Genomic DNA, 16,260 nt, shown 5'->3' with positions numbered 1-16,260 from the left:
AGACTTTCGGACTTGTGCCTACGTAGCAACATAAAATGAGGGATTAAAACCTCGTAGTTTGTGGTAACAATTTCAAAATGAGTGCATTGCTTTTAACAAAGATTTAAGTTTAACAAAGGCACAAGAGGCCTAAAAATGGTTTGAATGAGTGTTAGTTCTTTTTGACTTTTGAAATTTTAAGTCAAGTATGATTAAGTTCATTTATAAGTTTAATTAAGAAAAGAGTTTAAAAATGCAATGGCATAGGGCCAAAGTTTCTAATTTGCAAAATGGTCTAAGTTTAAAAAACAAACACAATCAAAGAAGATTTTAAAAGGAGGGAGAGATTTAAAATTAAAGAAATGGGGAGGAGATGAAGAGACTAATCCTAAACAAAAATTTAAAAGTTAAGGGTTGAAAAGATCTGACCAATAGGCTGCAATTCAATAGACAAGAATGTCATATAGAAACCAAATTTCCCTTGTACTTTAGAATCAAGCAATATCAATACACAAATAGTGAGATAAAGAGAAAGACATCAAATAAAGATAGCCACATCCAAGCTTAACAACTTCATGATCTTCTTCATAATCTTCCATGTATCAGATGACTTCAAAGATGAGCATTAGACACATGTTCAAAGTAACAACTCCAAAAGATCATGTTGCAGATGAACTCAAATGGGATCACAATACTTGCATCAGATGAAAGTTCACTTCACAAGCACTTGGTTTCATGAAAGTTGGCATTGGCCAAGTCCTTTTGCATAGGGAGTGTTGCCTAATTCTAAGTCCAATGTCTCAGAGAAAACCAACCGTCCATACAAAATATCTTTTAGGGTTTTTGTTGTTATTATGTACATTAAGGTCAAAAGAACACAAACAAATATATACAATCACAGAATAATCACAAGATATGGCTCAAATGAGCAAAGTGAAAATGACATTAAAGTAAACAAGTTAAATGGTATGAATAATGGCAAATGAATAAGAGCTCAAAATTAAAGTGCATAAAAAATAAATGGCTTGAAATTAAATGTTAGTTGTTAATTGATTAGAAGTTAGTATTGCATTTGCTTTTGTTTTGTTTAAGTCATTCTTTAGAGAATACTTAACCTACTATTCACAAGCATGAATCCTTGAACCAAGACATCTTCCAAAGAAAGGAAAAAAGGCCAAGTTTCAACACAATACCATGAAAGAGGGGAAACTTACAATCTCACTTACTAGAATGATATGCCTTTTGTGTCACAAATTTAGCGCCATGTTAAGCAATCGTAATTGGACTTTTGAGGTCAAGCAATAGAAATTTTGGTGTTAATGCATGTTAGAGACATAGTATAATGTACTATGCTCCTAAAACATACCACACACAAAAAGAATATGCAAAAAGAGGTGGATCTAATCTCATCCAGACTTACGTTGATTTTGCAATCAACTAACCTTAGGATATAGACATATCATAGGTCCATGACATGAATGAATAGAGAAGGGGATTGAGATGAAGAGGGAAGGGGAATAGAATCAACACAAATTGGTCAAAGGAGGACTTTTATCAAATTAAAATCATTCATTCATTTTGGGAGATGAAAGGTATATTTCATCAATCCCCTATATCCAATGATTTTAACTCAACAAAGTCAATTCAACCTTGACCAATGCCCAACAACACAAGTCAAACTCAACAAGTCAAGATTAGAAGCTCAACACAATTTATTTTGCAATTAAATAATTAAAATCAATGAAATAAAGTATTAAATTAAATTATGGTTTGTCAAAATCCTAAAACCTCATCAAAACACCAAATAAATGGCCATGAGATTTATCATAGGTCAAACAATGTCAAAGGACCTTGGAGAAAAAAATTCATAATTTTTGGAAACTTAAAAGTATTTTTAAACAATTAAAAGTATTCACAAAATCAATTAAATCATGAAAAATATTAATAATGATCCAAAATATAATTTTAATTCAGAAAATGAAAGAGGAATTTATTTAATTTTTCTTTTGGTGAAACTCTCATATTTTTTGGATCAATATTTAAATTAATATGAATTAATGAAAATAAACCAAATAAAATGAAAATCAGAAAATAAGAAAAAAAACGTGGACCACTTGAACTCCCTCATTAATTGAGGTGGCAGATCAAGTGGCTGCTAGCATGCATTCCACCATAGTCACGAGTCAAAGCGTAACACAAGTGGTAATTAGTTTCAACGCGCGAGATTAGATCATTTAAAATGGATCAAGTGGCTCAGATGAATGCCAACTCACCACCAGAGCCAAAGCTCCGGCCTCCTTCTCTAGTGAGCTTCACCGGACTGGTTCATCCACGACCATCACCAAAATTAAAAATAAGGACATGAATCTAAAGTAAAAATGCCTCTGAGCTCGAATTTGGCCTCAATTTATCCTAACTCCAAGTATATTGAGAGATACAAGGAGTTGAAATTTGAGGTGCATGATCTGAGTTGCTTCGATTTGACCTCAAAGCAACTCAATCTTGTTGCCTACATTGGCAGGACTTCAGACAACCAAAGATCCAAGAGAATTATGTAGAATTGAGTAAGAATCGAAGAGATGAAAAATCATGGAAAATACCTTCAATGCAGGTCTGTGCTCGATTGATCTTGCTCTTGCTTGCTCTTGATCTTGTTCAGGACACTTGAAGGAGTATAATTGAATGGATGAAAAGCTCAGGACTCTTGGAGTTTTGAATCTCAAAATAGTGAGATTCAAACTCAATTTCTAATGGAAATTATCAAGGTTATCCTTTGAAATGAGAGGGTTTGAAGGTATGGATCCAAAGTTGGCGCGCATGGTCCTTGTTTCTGAGCATAAAGGGCTCTATTTATAGCCAAATGGATTGATATTTGCATACTTGAAATGAAATCCAAAAATAGCAATGTACATTGCATGGGTGCATGGGCGTGTAACATGCCCATGTAACCACTTCTTCTGATCCATAATTAAGTACAAGCCTTGCTGAGATCATGCTGGAGTGTTATGCATTGGTGTATGGAATGTTTAAGTTCAATTTGTGCCAAATGATCATTCATGTTCAAGCCATGCGCAACCCATTCAAATCTTGTCAAAAATGGATGAAATTGGACTTTTGGGAAAGGTTAGATCAAGAGGAACAAATTTCATGTTGAACACTTTTTCATTTGAACCTTGGATCATGATTCATTTTAAGGTGGAAGTTAGGAAAATCAAACATGTCAAAAATATTTCTAAGTGTCAAGCCATATGTTCACTTATTCCAACTTGGCTAACTTTTTATGTGAGCTTCAAATAAGAAAGGTTCCTTCATGAAAGTTTTAGATATCTCAAATTAATTCAAAATGGTCATAAATTTGATCTCATTTGGATTTAATATGAAGGAGTTATGCATTTTTGAAGTTGAGGAAAATCACTTGTTCAATGGCATTGGTCCAAAATGACCTATAATGTATCCTCATATCACATGCACATAAAAGTTGAATTTGATCTTCCTCCAAACATAAAAGTTGAATTAGACATCTTGAATTTGATTGTGAAACTTGGAAATATTTCATCTCATAAAAGTTGAGCAAGTTATGGCCTTGGGAAGTTGACCTCCAAATTAGGGTTTATACCAAATGACCTATAATCGTTCATCTTAAAAAATGAGTTTCCAAGCAAAACTAGATCTAGACTTCAACATGAAAGTTGTTTGGAATGTCATTTAGAGTAACCTTTCTCTTGGAATAATTTTAATATGACAAAAATTTATGGAGATAGGGTCCAGGGAACCCAGTTTTGATCAGATGAATTCCTCTGGTCAACCACCATCAACCAACTTGCTAACTTGCAATTATCTTGATCTTTGGGACTCATGGGAGACCATATATGCATAAGATGGTGAATTTTGAAGTATCCCTTGAATTATTTGATCAATTATTGAAGAAGCTTGTTGAAGAAGTTACATAAGACACCCAAATGAAATAGGGATTCCAAGGAAAACCATCTCCAAACTCTTGATGATTACTTTGATCAAACTAACATGTGAAGTTCATGGGGATTCATACTTGATTCCTAGAGCCATAGTAGACTACTTCTTGATTGAGCTCTTTGCATTGATGGTCTTAAACCCTAAATATGAGTTTGATGAATCAAAGGTGAGCATGTGCACTACCTACAAAAGAGTTAGACAAATACAAAGACATATTTTTGGTATTTTAGTTAGTAAGTGATAAAGATATAAAGTATGATACAATCAAATAGTGCTTGGTGATCTCTCCCAATACAAACCCAATGAATATGGGGTAAGGAGGATGCCGAGTTGTGATCCCAATGCCAATGCATATGATGAGAAAACATGAGGGATCTTAGGGTCAAAATTGGGGTCTTACAACTGCCCCTATTTAAGGACGTTCTAACTGAGGAAATGAAGGTTAAAATCTCTGCATCGACTCAGTAGAATGGGCTTAAATAACAACACATAGAAACAAACTTTTGGTCCCTAAGAGACCTCATGATGCATATGAAATGTTATGTTGAAATAATATTTGTGGGGAGATATTGCCACAAAGGAAAAGAATCCTGAGAGATTGAAAGTCCACAGGAGTATAATGCATTTCGTAAGGAAAACTCACTGGGGAGACCGAGACTCTGGGGGGATGAAAAGGTTGCGCGTAGGCCAGACTATAACTTAAAAACAACTAGGGGACTCGAGGGATTCCATGAAAATAAATCGATGGAAAGACTCAACCGGGGAACAAAAGGAATATCTGAAGGGGAAACGGGTAGATCAGGACAAAGCTGAAATACTCGAACTAAGCAGGAAACAACGATTTCATTAAGGAAATGCGCACTCAAACTCAACTGGGGAAGAAAAGATCTTCAACACAGGAGGAGAAGAAGTCTATTATCCATTACCGGTTTTGGGGTAAAGGAATAATAAAAATCTGATAGGGAGAACATCCGTTACCGGTTAGGGTAAACATATCAAGGATGACTCGCTGAAGGAAACCCGGAGATGTATTCATTACCGGTTACTGGGTAAGAATAAACTGTTGGGGAAAAGCCAAAATAGGGTTTACAACTACCGGTTACTGGGCAGAAAACCAAAGAGAGAATATCCGTCATTGGTTAAAGTGAACATATCAATGATAAACTCAAACGAAAGAAAATTCGTCATCGGTTAGGATGAAAATATCAAGGATAGACTTGCCTGGGGAATCTAGGGAGAATATCCGTCACCGGTTAAGATGAACATATCAAGGATAAACTGCCTGACAAAATAGGAATTACATCTATCGAATGCTGGATAGAATACCGAAAAGAGAATATCCGTCATCGGTTAGGATGAACATATCAAGGATAGACTCAGAGGGGAGAAATAGGAATTGTATCTATTAGTTACTGGATAGAATACCAAAAAGAGAATATCCGTCATCGGTTAGCATGAACATATCAAGGATAAACTCTACAACAAGGAGAAAAACAGTATTTAAAACTACCGGTTACTGGGCAGAAGACCGCAAAGAGAAGGAAACCCGCCATCGGTTAGGATGAACATATTAAGGATTAAACCTTTGGGGAATAAAATAGGGATTACAATTACCTTTTTATTGGGTAAAAAACCAAAAAGAGAATATCCATCACCGGTTAAGATGAACATATCAAGGATATACTCAAAGTAGGGGAAGAAAATATCCATCATCGGTTAGGATGAACATATTAAGGACATACTTCCTGGGGAAACGTGGACACGAATCCGCTGGGGAAACAAAGGTTGTTCTTGCCGAGTATTGGGCAGAAGTAACAAACATGAGAAGAATATTACCAGTTACTGGGTAATAGGCTCTCAGGGGACCAAAAGCTTATATCTAGGTAAGATCTAGAAAGAAAAGGTCAATCAAAGGATTCAACCCAATGAGGATATAACCCAAGGGGAGTGGTTCCATCCAGATAATCAACTGGGGAGGAAACTGAAATAATAATTATCCATGAGGAAATAACTCAGTGGGGAAAAGAGAAAGGTTAAAGTTTTTCTGCTTATTGAGCTGACACTCTACAATTGAAAGAGGACAGCTACACCAAATCTGCATGGGGAAAGGGTACCACCATAGCAGAGGATCAAAGGCATAATGAATCATAAAGTGAAATGATGCAATAATGAAATTTATGAATATGTATATGTATATATGATGATCATGTTGATAAAACGATAACAAAGGATACAATTGTCACTGATCTGGATCATCGATACCACCCTCGGCCACTCCACACAAGAGGGAAGCAACTGCTGGAGAAAAGATCAAACATCTCAAAGGCTCGAACCTGGCTGAGGAAGAAAGGAGAGGATCTGCTGAGGAAACTGCTACAAAGTCTACGGGGAATTTTAGGTCAACACCAAATCAAATGGGAGACAACCCTACAGAGGATAACAAAATAGCTTCTCAGAATCAAGGAGCAATTTTGACGACTTGCGGAGAAACAAAATTATGCCGAAACCATACAAATTTTTGGAATAACACGCCTACAACTCAAGGGAGGCCAACAAACTCGGTTGGGGAAACCAACAAACTCAGCTAGGGATATCATCAAAAACTCGGTTGCCGAAAGGCTGCTGAAATGCTGCTGTGGATGAAAAAAAAGAGTCACGCCAACTTCCTGGGGAGAACCAATAATGCTCCTCACTTAGGGCTTACCGTTTTTCAAACTGTTGTTAATATTTCTTTAAATGAGGTTGATTTCTTAAAATAACTACTTTTATATATTTAAGAAAATATGGTTTTAATTCAAAATTCAATTTCAAAAATGATCATAATAAACATTTAAATCCGTTTGGCTGAATAACAAATAAGAGTAGAAACAATCGGATAAAAAGCTCAACTTTATTTAATAGAATGGTAGTCTGTAAATGACAAGACTCCATAGATCTTTACAAAAGTTGAAAACTAGTAATTTACATGGAAAAGGGCTACATTGAATACAATGATCAATAATCCTTCTACCAACTCTTGACGTCCACTGTGCTCTTGGCGTCGGCTGAAGATGATGAATCAAAATTGACCGACTTGCTCAAGAATGTCTTTAAAACTGAAGATCAGTAGGATGCAGTTACTTTCCATGATCCCTAATTTTTGCATAAATTGCCCCAAGGTGGCGTACTCAATTTATCGGATGATTCTTTCTATTTTTATGTCTCTAATTTTTGCCTGGGTCACCCTTTCGGGTTCAATCCATCGAGACGCTCATTCTTTCATAAGCCGCCCTTTCAGGTTTTCAACTTTGCGAGATGTTCTTTTCTTTTTAGGCGAAGTATTTCTTGACTGCATCCGCGTTCACAGGACGAGTGAACTCTTCACCATCCATAGTTGTAAGAATCAAAGCACCACCTGAAAAGGCTCTCTTAAAAACATATGGGCCTTCATAATTAGGAGTCCATTTACCCCTAGAATCTGGTTTGAAAGATAGAATCTTCTTGAGCACAAGGTCACCTTCTTTGAACACACGAGGTCTGACCTTTTTATCAAAAGCTTTCTTCATCCTCTGCTGATATAGCTGACCATCACACATGATAGTCAATCTCTTCTCTTCAATCAAATTCAGTTGGTCAAATCTGGTCTGACACCATTCAACCTCAGTCAACTTGGCTTCCATCAAGATACACAATGATGGGATCTCAACCTCTAACGGGAGCACGACTTCCATGCCATAAACAAATGAGAAAGGGGTTGCCCCTGTTGAAGTGCGGATGGATGTACGATACCCATGCAAAGCAAATGGGAGCATCTCATGCCAATTTTTGTACGTCTCAACCATCTTCTGGATGATATTCTTGATGTTCTTGTTTGCAGATTCAACAACCCCATTCATCTTAGGCCTGTAGGGAGAAGAATTATGATGTGTGATCTTGAAGTCTTTGCAAAGAGTTTCCACCATATTGTTGTTCAAGTTTGATCCATTATCAGTAATGATCTTACTTGGCACACCATATTGGCGTATGATCTGATTCTTGATAAACCTCACAATAACTTGCTGGGTTACATTCTCATACGATGCCACTTCAACCCACTTTGTGAAGTAGTCAATTGCCACCAAAATGAAACGATGTCCATTCGACGCTTTGGGCTCAATCATACCAATCACATAAATTCCTCACATGGAGAAGGGCCATGGAGAGGAAATGACGTTCAACAGTGTTGGAGGAACATGAATCTTATCTGCATATATTTGACACTTGTGGCATTTATTCACAAATTTGCAACAGTCAGATTCCATTGTCATCCAATAGTAACCTGCTCGCAACATCTTCTTAGCCATAGCATGTCCATTGGAATGAGTACCAAAGGAACCTTCATGGACTTCAGTCATAAATAGGTCTACTTCGTGTCTATCCATGCATCTGGGAAGAACCATATCGAAGTTTATCTTGTAAAGCACATCATCATTCAAGTAGGAATTACCGGCTAATCTTCTCAAAGTCTTCTTATCTTTCAAAGATGCCCCATGACGGTAAATCTGACTTTGAAGAAAACAATTAATATCAAAATACCACGGCTTTTCATCTTTGACCTCTTCAATGACAAACATATGAGATGGCCTATCAAAACGTATCACAGTCAGATTGGGAACTTCATTCCAATACTTCACCATAATCATTGAAGCCAAAGTTGCAAGAGCATCCGCCATCCGGTTTTCATCTCGAGGGATATGATGAACCTTAACCTTTGTAAAGAAAGTTGAAATCCTCCTCGCATAATCTCTATATGGTATCAAAATAGGTTGATTCGTCTCCCATTCACCTTTGATTAGATTCACAACCAAAGTTCAATCTCCATAGACGTCCAAATACTTGATTCTGAGATCAATGGCCTCTTCAAGCCCTATAATGCAAGCTTCATACTCAGCCATATTGTTTGTGCACTTGAAAGTCAATCTAGCTGTAAACGGAAAATGCCTGCCTTAAGGAGTAATAATCGATGCCCCAATGCCATTACCGTATTGATTAATAGCTCCATCAAATACCATGCCCCAACCGGAACCAGCTATAAGACCCCAATTTTGACCCTAAGACCCCTCATGTAATTTCATCATAAGCATTAGCATTGGGATCATACTTTGGCATCATCCTTACCCCTTTCTCATTGGGTTTGTTTTGGGAGAGATCACCAAGCACCATGTGATTGTATCATACTTGTATATTATCATTTTACTAACCAAAATACCAAAAATATGTCTTTGCATTTTCCTAACTCTTTTGTAGGTAGGGCATGATCACATTGATTTATCAAGTTCATATCTAGGGTTTAAGACCCTCATGGAAAAGAGCATACCCATGATTTGATCCAAGAATGGTTATAAGCATCATATATGAGTTCCATTGATTCCTACATGTTATATTGATCAAGTATTCTTCAAGAGTTTGGAGGTGATTTGCCTTGGAAACCCTAGTTTGACTGGGTATCTTGAGTAACTTCTCCAACAAGATATCTCACCAATTGATCAAATTTCTCAAGGGGTACTTCAAATTTCACCATCTTATGCATATATGATCTACCATGAGCCAAGAAAGTCAAGAGAATTGAAGGATAGCAAGTTGGTTGATGGTGGTTGGCCAGATGAATTCATCTGATCAAAACTGGGTCTCCTTAGGCCCTATATCCTACAATGTTCACCATCTTAAAATGATTCCAAGAGAAACATTACTCTAAATGACATTCCAAACAACTTTCATGTTGAGACCTAGTGCTAGTTTCGCTTGGAAAATCATTTTCTATGTTGAAACATTATAGGTCATTTTGTCTAAACCCTAATTTGAAAGTCAACTTCCCAAGGCCATAACTTGCTCAATTTTTATGAGATGAAATATTTCCAAGTTTCACAATCAAATTCAAGATGTCTACGTCAACTTTGATGTTTGGAGTGAGAGCTAAATCAACTTTTATGAGCATGTGATATGAGGATACATTATAGGTCATTTTTAACCTATACCATTGAACAAGTGATTTTTCCAAACTTCAAAAATGCATAAATCTATCATTCTAAATCCAAATGACATTAAATTGGTGACCATTTTTGAGGTCTTTGAAAGAGATATAACTTTTATGAAGACACTTTTCTCATTTGAAGCTCACATAAAAAGTTAAGCAAGATGGAATATTGAGATATATGGCTTGACACTTAGAAAATTTTTCAACATGTTGAAATTTCCAAACTTCCACCTTAAAATTCATCATGATCCAAGCTCCAAATGGAAAAGTGTTCAACATCAAACTTGTTCCCCTTGATTCGAGCTTTCCAAAGAACCCAAGTTTATGCATTTTGGATGAAGTTTGCTAGGGTTGCGCATGGCTTTAACAGAGCTGCACCATTGGAGGAAATCAAATGTCCAAAACTCCATTTCGCATTGCCTTGCCAATCAAGCATCCTTTGAACTTGAGTACAGTTGCAACTAGATCAAAATGGATTGGTTCGTGGGCCTATACACGCCCATGTAAGCTTGTGCATCACATTGCCAAATTTAGCAAATTTTCAAGTGTACAATTATCAATCCCAAATGCTATAAATACAGATCCTTGGAGCTCAATTCAAACAGACCTTGCGCGCAAGCTTTTCCCCCCATTGAAACCCTCTCATTCTAAAGGAAAACCTGATAATTTTCAATCTGAAAATTGAGTTTCAATCTCAACTGTTGGAGATTCAAAAACTCCAGGATCCAAAGCCTTGAACCATTGCTAATCACTCCATACAAGCTTCTCAAGTGTGATCAGATCTTGTTTGAAGCAAGCAACCTCAAGTTCTGCACAACATTGGAGGTAGTTTTTAGAAAACTTCATCTCTTCGATTCTCACTCAATTCTCATCAATTCTCTTGGATATTTGGTTTTCTGAAGTCCTACCAATGTAGGCAAGAAGATTGAGTTGCTTAGAGGTCAAATCGAAGCAACTCAGTTGACACACCTCAAAATTCAACTCCTCATATCTTTCTATATATGTGGAGTTAGTTAAGATTGAGGTCAGATTTGTGCTCTATGCCATTTTTTATTTCAGATCATGTCCTCCTTTTTTATTTTGGTGATGGTTGAGGATTGACTAGTCCGGTGAGGTCCACCGAAGAAGAAGACCGGAGTTACAGCTCCGGCGGTGCGTTGGCACGTCTCCCAGCCACATGATCCATTTAATTTGTTTTAATCTTAGGCGTTGGTTTTGATTACCACACGTGTGGCGCGCTGACTAGGTTCCATAATGGAACGTGCGTTTGTGTCCACTTGATCTGCCACCTCAATTAATGAGGGAGATCAAGTGGTCCACGTTTTTTTGATTTTTTGATTTTAACTTTTATTCCTTTGATTTTCATTAATTCATATTAATTTTAATATTGATCCAAACAATATGTGAGTTTCACCAAAAATTTTCAAATAATTTCTTCTTTCATATTCTGAATTAAAATTATTTTTTGAATCATTATTAATATTTTTCATGATTTAATTGATTTTGTGAATATTTTTAATTGTTTTAAAATACTTTTAAGTCTTTAAAAATTCTGAATTTTTTTCTCCAAGGTCCTTTGACCTTGTTTGACCTATGATAAATCTCATGGCCATTTCTTTGGTGTTTTGATGAGGTTTTAGGAATTTGACAAACCATATTTAATTTAAATGACTTATTTTAGTATTTTTAATTTGAATAAATGCCAAATAATTGTGTTGACCTATTGTGATGATTTGTGCAAGTTTGACTTATGTTGTTGGACCTTGGTCAAGGTTGATTTGACTTTGTTAAGTTAATATCATTGGATTTAGGGGATTGATGGAATGTATATTCCATCTCCCAAAATGAGTGAATGATATTAATTTGGTAAAAGTCCTCCTTTGACCAATTTGAGTTTTGATCCATTCCCTTCCCTCTTCATCTCATTCCCCTTCTTTATGCATTCATATCATTTGGCCTATGATATCTCTAAGTCCTAAGGCTAGTTGATTGCAAAATCAACATAAGTATGGATGAGATTAAGCCACCTCTTTTGCATATTCTTTTTGTGTGTGGTATGTTTCATGAGCATAGTCCATTATACTATGTCTCTAACATGCATTAACACCCAAATTCTATTACCCGATCTCAAATAGTTGTGACTTCTACATAAGTCCAATTACGATTGCTTAACATGGCGCTAAATTTGTGACACAAAAGGCATATCATTCTAGTAAGTGAGATTGTAAGTCTCCCCTCTTTCATGGTATTGTGTTGAAACTTGGCCTTTTTTCCTTTCTTTGGAAGATGTCTTGGTTCAAGGATCCATGCTTGTGATAAGTGGGTTGAGTGTTCTCCAAAGAATGACTTAAAATGAAAAGCAAAATCAAAGCAATACTAACTTCTAACTCATTAACAACTAACATTTAATTTCAATTCCTTTATTTTTATGCACTTTAATTTTTTTGAAGTTCTATTCATTTGCCATTATTAATACCATTCTAATTGTTTATGTTAATGTCATTTTCCCTTTGTCCATTTGGACCATATTGTGTGATATATTTTTCTTATGTATATTTTGTTTGTTTGTGTGGTCTTGGACCATTAATGTACATAATAAGGACAAAAACGCTAAAAAACTTTTATGTGGATTGTTGACTTGATCTTGGACAAATTGGACTTAGAATGTACACAACCTCCCTATGCTAAAGGACTTGGCCAATGCCAACTTTTGTGACACCAAGTGATTGCAATTTGAAACTTCATCTGATACATCATTCAAGATCCTTTTGAGTTCATCTGCAACATGATCATTATGAAGCTGTTATTTTGAACCTGTGACTTGTGGAATTCATCTACTACATGGGCTAATCTGAGGAAGATCATAGAGTGGCTAAGCTTGGATGTGGATATCTTTATTTGATGCCTTGCTCTTAAAGTAATATTGTATGCATTATTTGTTGCTTGATTCTAATATCCAAGGGAATTTGGGGTTTCTATATGGCATTCTTGCCTATTGGATTGCTACCCATCGGTCAGATCTTTTCCACTCTTAACTTTTAATTTTGTGCATAGGATTAGCCTCTTCATATCCTCCCCGTTTCTTTAATTTCAAAATCTCTCCCTCTTTTCAAAAATCTTCTTTGTTTGAACTAGTTTTGTTCTAAACTTTGATCACTTTGCAAACTAGAAACTTTGGCCTTTTGCCATTGTACTTTCAAACTTCTTTTCTTAATCAAACTTGTAAATAGACCTAACTATACTTGACTTAAATTTTCCAAAAGCCAAAAAGAATTAACCCATTCAAACCATTTTCTAGGCCTTTGTGCCTTTCAAACTTAATTTTTGTTAAAAACAATGCATCCACTTTGAAATTTGTATCACGAACTACGAGGTTTTGATCCCTCATGTTTATGTTGGTACGTAGGCACAAGTCTGGAGGTCTTGTCAAATACAAAAATATAATTAATGAATTCTTTTCTCATCCCTTCACTCTATTTGTTTGTAAACATCACTTTGTCCAAAATACACATGCACACAAAAAAGGGTTCCCTAGGAGTACCTAGGACACTTTGGGTGCTAACACCTTCCATCTGTGTAACCAACCCCCTTACTTGTAATCTCTGACATTTTATTAGTTTTTATTTGAAAACTTCTTACTTTTGGGTTTTGTTCGTACTTTTTCCCTTTCCTATTGGAAACAATAAAAGCGCGGTGGCGACTCTTGTTATTTGATGTCTTGCTTATCCATAGCTTGATGATCATGAATTTACCGCTACAGAAATTAGGTGGCGACTCTGCTAGGGAGTAGTCTCCAGTGAGTTTAGCCTACTTTTTTGTGTGTATATATATTTTTATATATGTGATGTATGTATATTTGTGTGATATAATCTGCTTGTTGTGCTTGGTGATCTTTGAGTGGTGAGATAAGTTCTAACCCGAACTTGAGTGAAATCAAGATAGGAGGATGGTATAGTCATGTTCGACTTATGTGAAGTAGTCCTTAACAAGTTGGCTTGAGATCCATCTGCTCAGTGGAGACCCTTTTGGATTTGGAAATGTCACACAAGTATTTGTGGTTAGGCATTACTATCTCTAATTTGGGTCCGAGAAGCCGAGGACCGTAGAACATTTACCCCCTCTTGGCCTATTTAGGAAGTAGTGTGGAGATTGTTCAAGTGTAGACTTGATAACAGTTGTTATACGATACTACACTCAGACGAGTTTCTCTTGAGAATATTATGGGTCGATGAGTCAGTCATCTTAACTTGTAATATCCGATAGATGGAATTAAGACTTTGGGAACTTTTTAGAATATGATCTACGGGTTTTTATCCTTAGTTCACTATTTTGGGATGGTTCTTACCCAAACTCCATGCTCGTGACTCACAACAAACCCTTGATTCTTGGTTGATCCAATCAAGTTTTATCAATATCAATGGAACTTGGGTGTTGATAAGGTGTAAACCATAATCAACCAAAATGGGTGATTGATCTTGACAATGAGTTGATTCATCCCTTGACCTTTGCTTGTTTTCCTTGTGTGTGATCCCTTATTTGTGATTGTTGCATTCATGCATTCATGCACATCATAACATTCATCACATGAAAATTTCAAGGAACTGAGGTATTATTTGCAAATATTTTCAGACCATGGATTATGGACGAAGGAACACTAAGAAGTACAATTTCAGATGTCCCGACTTGAAAGAGTTAAGGAAGCTAGCATCTTTTGTATTAGATCCCTTGGACTTCAAACAACGCCATGGGAAGCTTCTGTCTATCTTGTTTGCTGACGTGGTTGAAGGACTTTTGAGTGTACTAGTGCAGTTCTATGATCCTCTTTATCGTTGCTTCACTTTCCCAGATTATCAGCTTGTGCCTACATTGGAGGAGTATTCTCATCTCTTGGGGATACTTGTTTCTAGTAGAATACCTTTTAGTGGATTGGAAGAGATCCCCCAATCTAATCTTATTGCTGAAGCTATTCACTTGAAGAAGTCTGAGATAGAGGCTCATTGGGTGAAGAAAGGAGGATTGTTTAGGTTGCCATTTGATTTCCTCATCAAGGAAGCTACTGCTTTTGCTCAATCCGGTAGCATGGATACTTTTGAAGCTATCTTTGTGTTCCTTATTTATGGATTAGCTCTGTTCCTTAACATTGACGGTTTTGTTGATGTTAACGCCATTAGAATTTTCTTGATTGGGAATCATGTGCCTACTTTATTGGGTGATATGTATTTCTCTTTGCATTTAAGGAATTCTAAGGGTGGTGGAACCATTGTCTGTTGCATTCCTCTTTTGTACAAGTGGTTTATTTTGCACTTGCCTCAGACGTCTGCTTTTATGGAGAAAAAACAATGTCTACGGTGGTCTCAGAGACTTATGTCTCTCACTAATACTGATATAGTTTAGTATGATCCTTCTTTGGGAAGTTTGGACATTATTGATAATTGTGGTGAATTCTCTAATGTACCTGTCATTGGTACACAAGGAGTAATTAACTACAACCCTGTTTTGGCTCATCGTCAACTTGGGTTCCCCTTGAGAGACAAACCTAATAATACTTTGTTAGAAGGTCTTTTATATCAAGAGGGTAAAGATCCTCAACATTTGAAGCAGAAGATTGTGCATGGTTGGCATAATGTGAATAGGAAGGGAAGATCCGAGCTTGGTCCGTGCAATTATGTAGCTTTGGAAGCTTACACTCTTTGGGTGAAGAAGAGAGCTTTGGAGTTGAAGATGCCTTATCCTTGTGAAAGACCGATGTCTATGGTTATGGTTGAGCCATTAACTCTCCCTAACCAAGATGTAGAGGAGTTGGAAGACGCACTCGCCAAGAGGAAGCAAGAGAAGGATATGTGGGAAGAGTGTTTCCGTGCTTTAAGCAAAAAGCATGAAGAGTTGAAGTTGGAGTCTAAGGACAAATATGCACTTATTGAGCTACTTGAAGACAGAGTGACAAAGAGACAGAGAGAGCCAGAGGTTTCATCTTCTAGCATGCCTCAGTCTTCCGTTGCTTGGACGAAGATTGTTGATCAGCTTGTCCTCGAGAAGACTCAGATGAAGGCTTCTTTCGAGACTGAGATTGGACGCATTCGGAGGAAGTATGCGCCTTCAGCCAAATCTTCTGACGTTGTTAGGGATCCTGAGGATGACTAGTCTCCTTTTCTCTTGTATTTTTATTTGGTTTATGAAATTGAACTCAGTGTAATCCTTCCAATTATATAAATAAAAAGAGATTTTTGGTCATATCAAAATGTTACAATTATTGTTAAATATATATATATATATATATATATATATATATATATATATATATATATATATATATATAT

Source organism: Lathyrus oleraceus, chromosome 2 (assembly GCF_024323335.1).
Source record: "Lathyrus oleraceus cultivar Zhongwan6 chromosome 2, CAAS_Psat_ZW6_1.0, whole genome shotgun sequence".
Taxonomy (NCBI): Eukaryota; Viridiplantae; Streptophyta; class Magnoliopsida; order Fabales; family Fabaceae; genus Lathyrus; species Lathyrus oleraceus.
The sequence above is the reverse complement of the archived record's forward strand: the minus strand, read 5'-3'. Positions refer to the sequence as shown.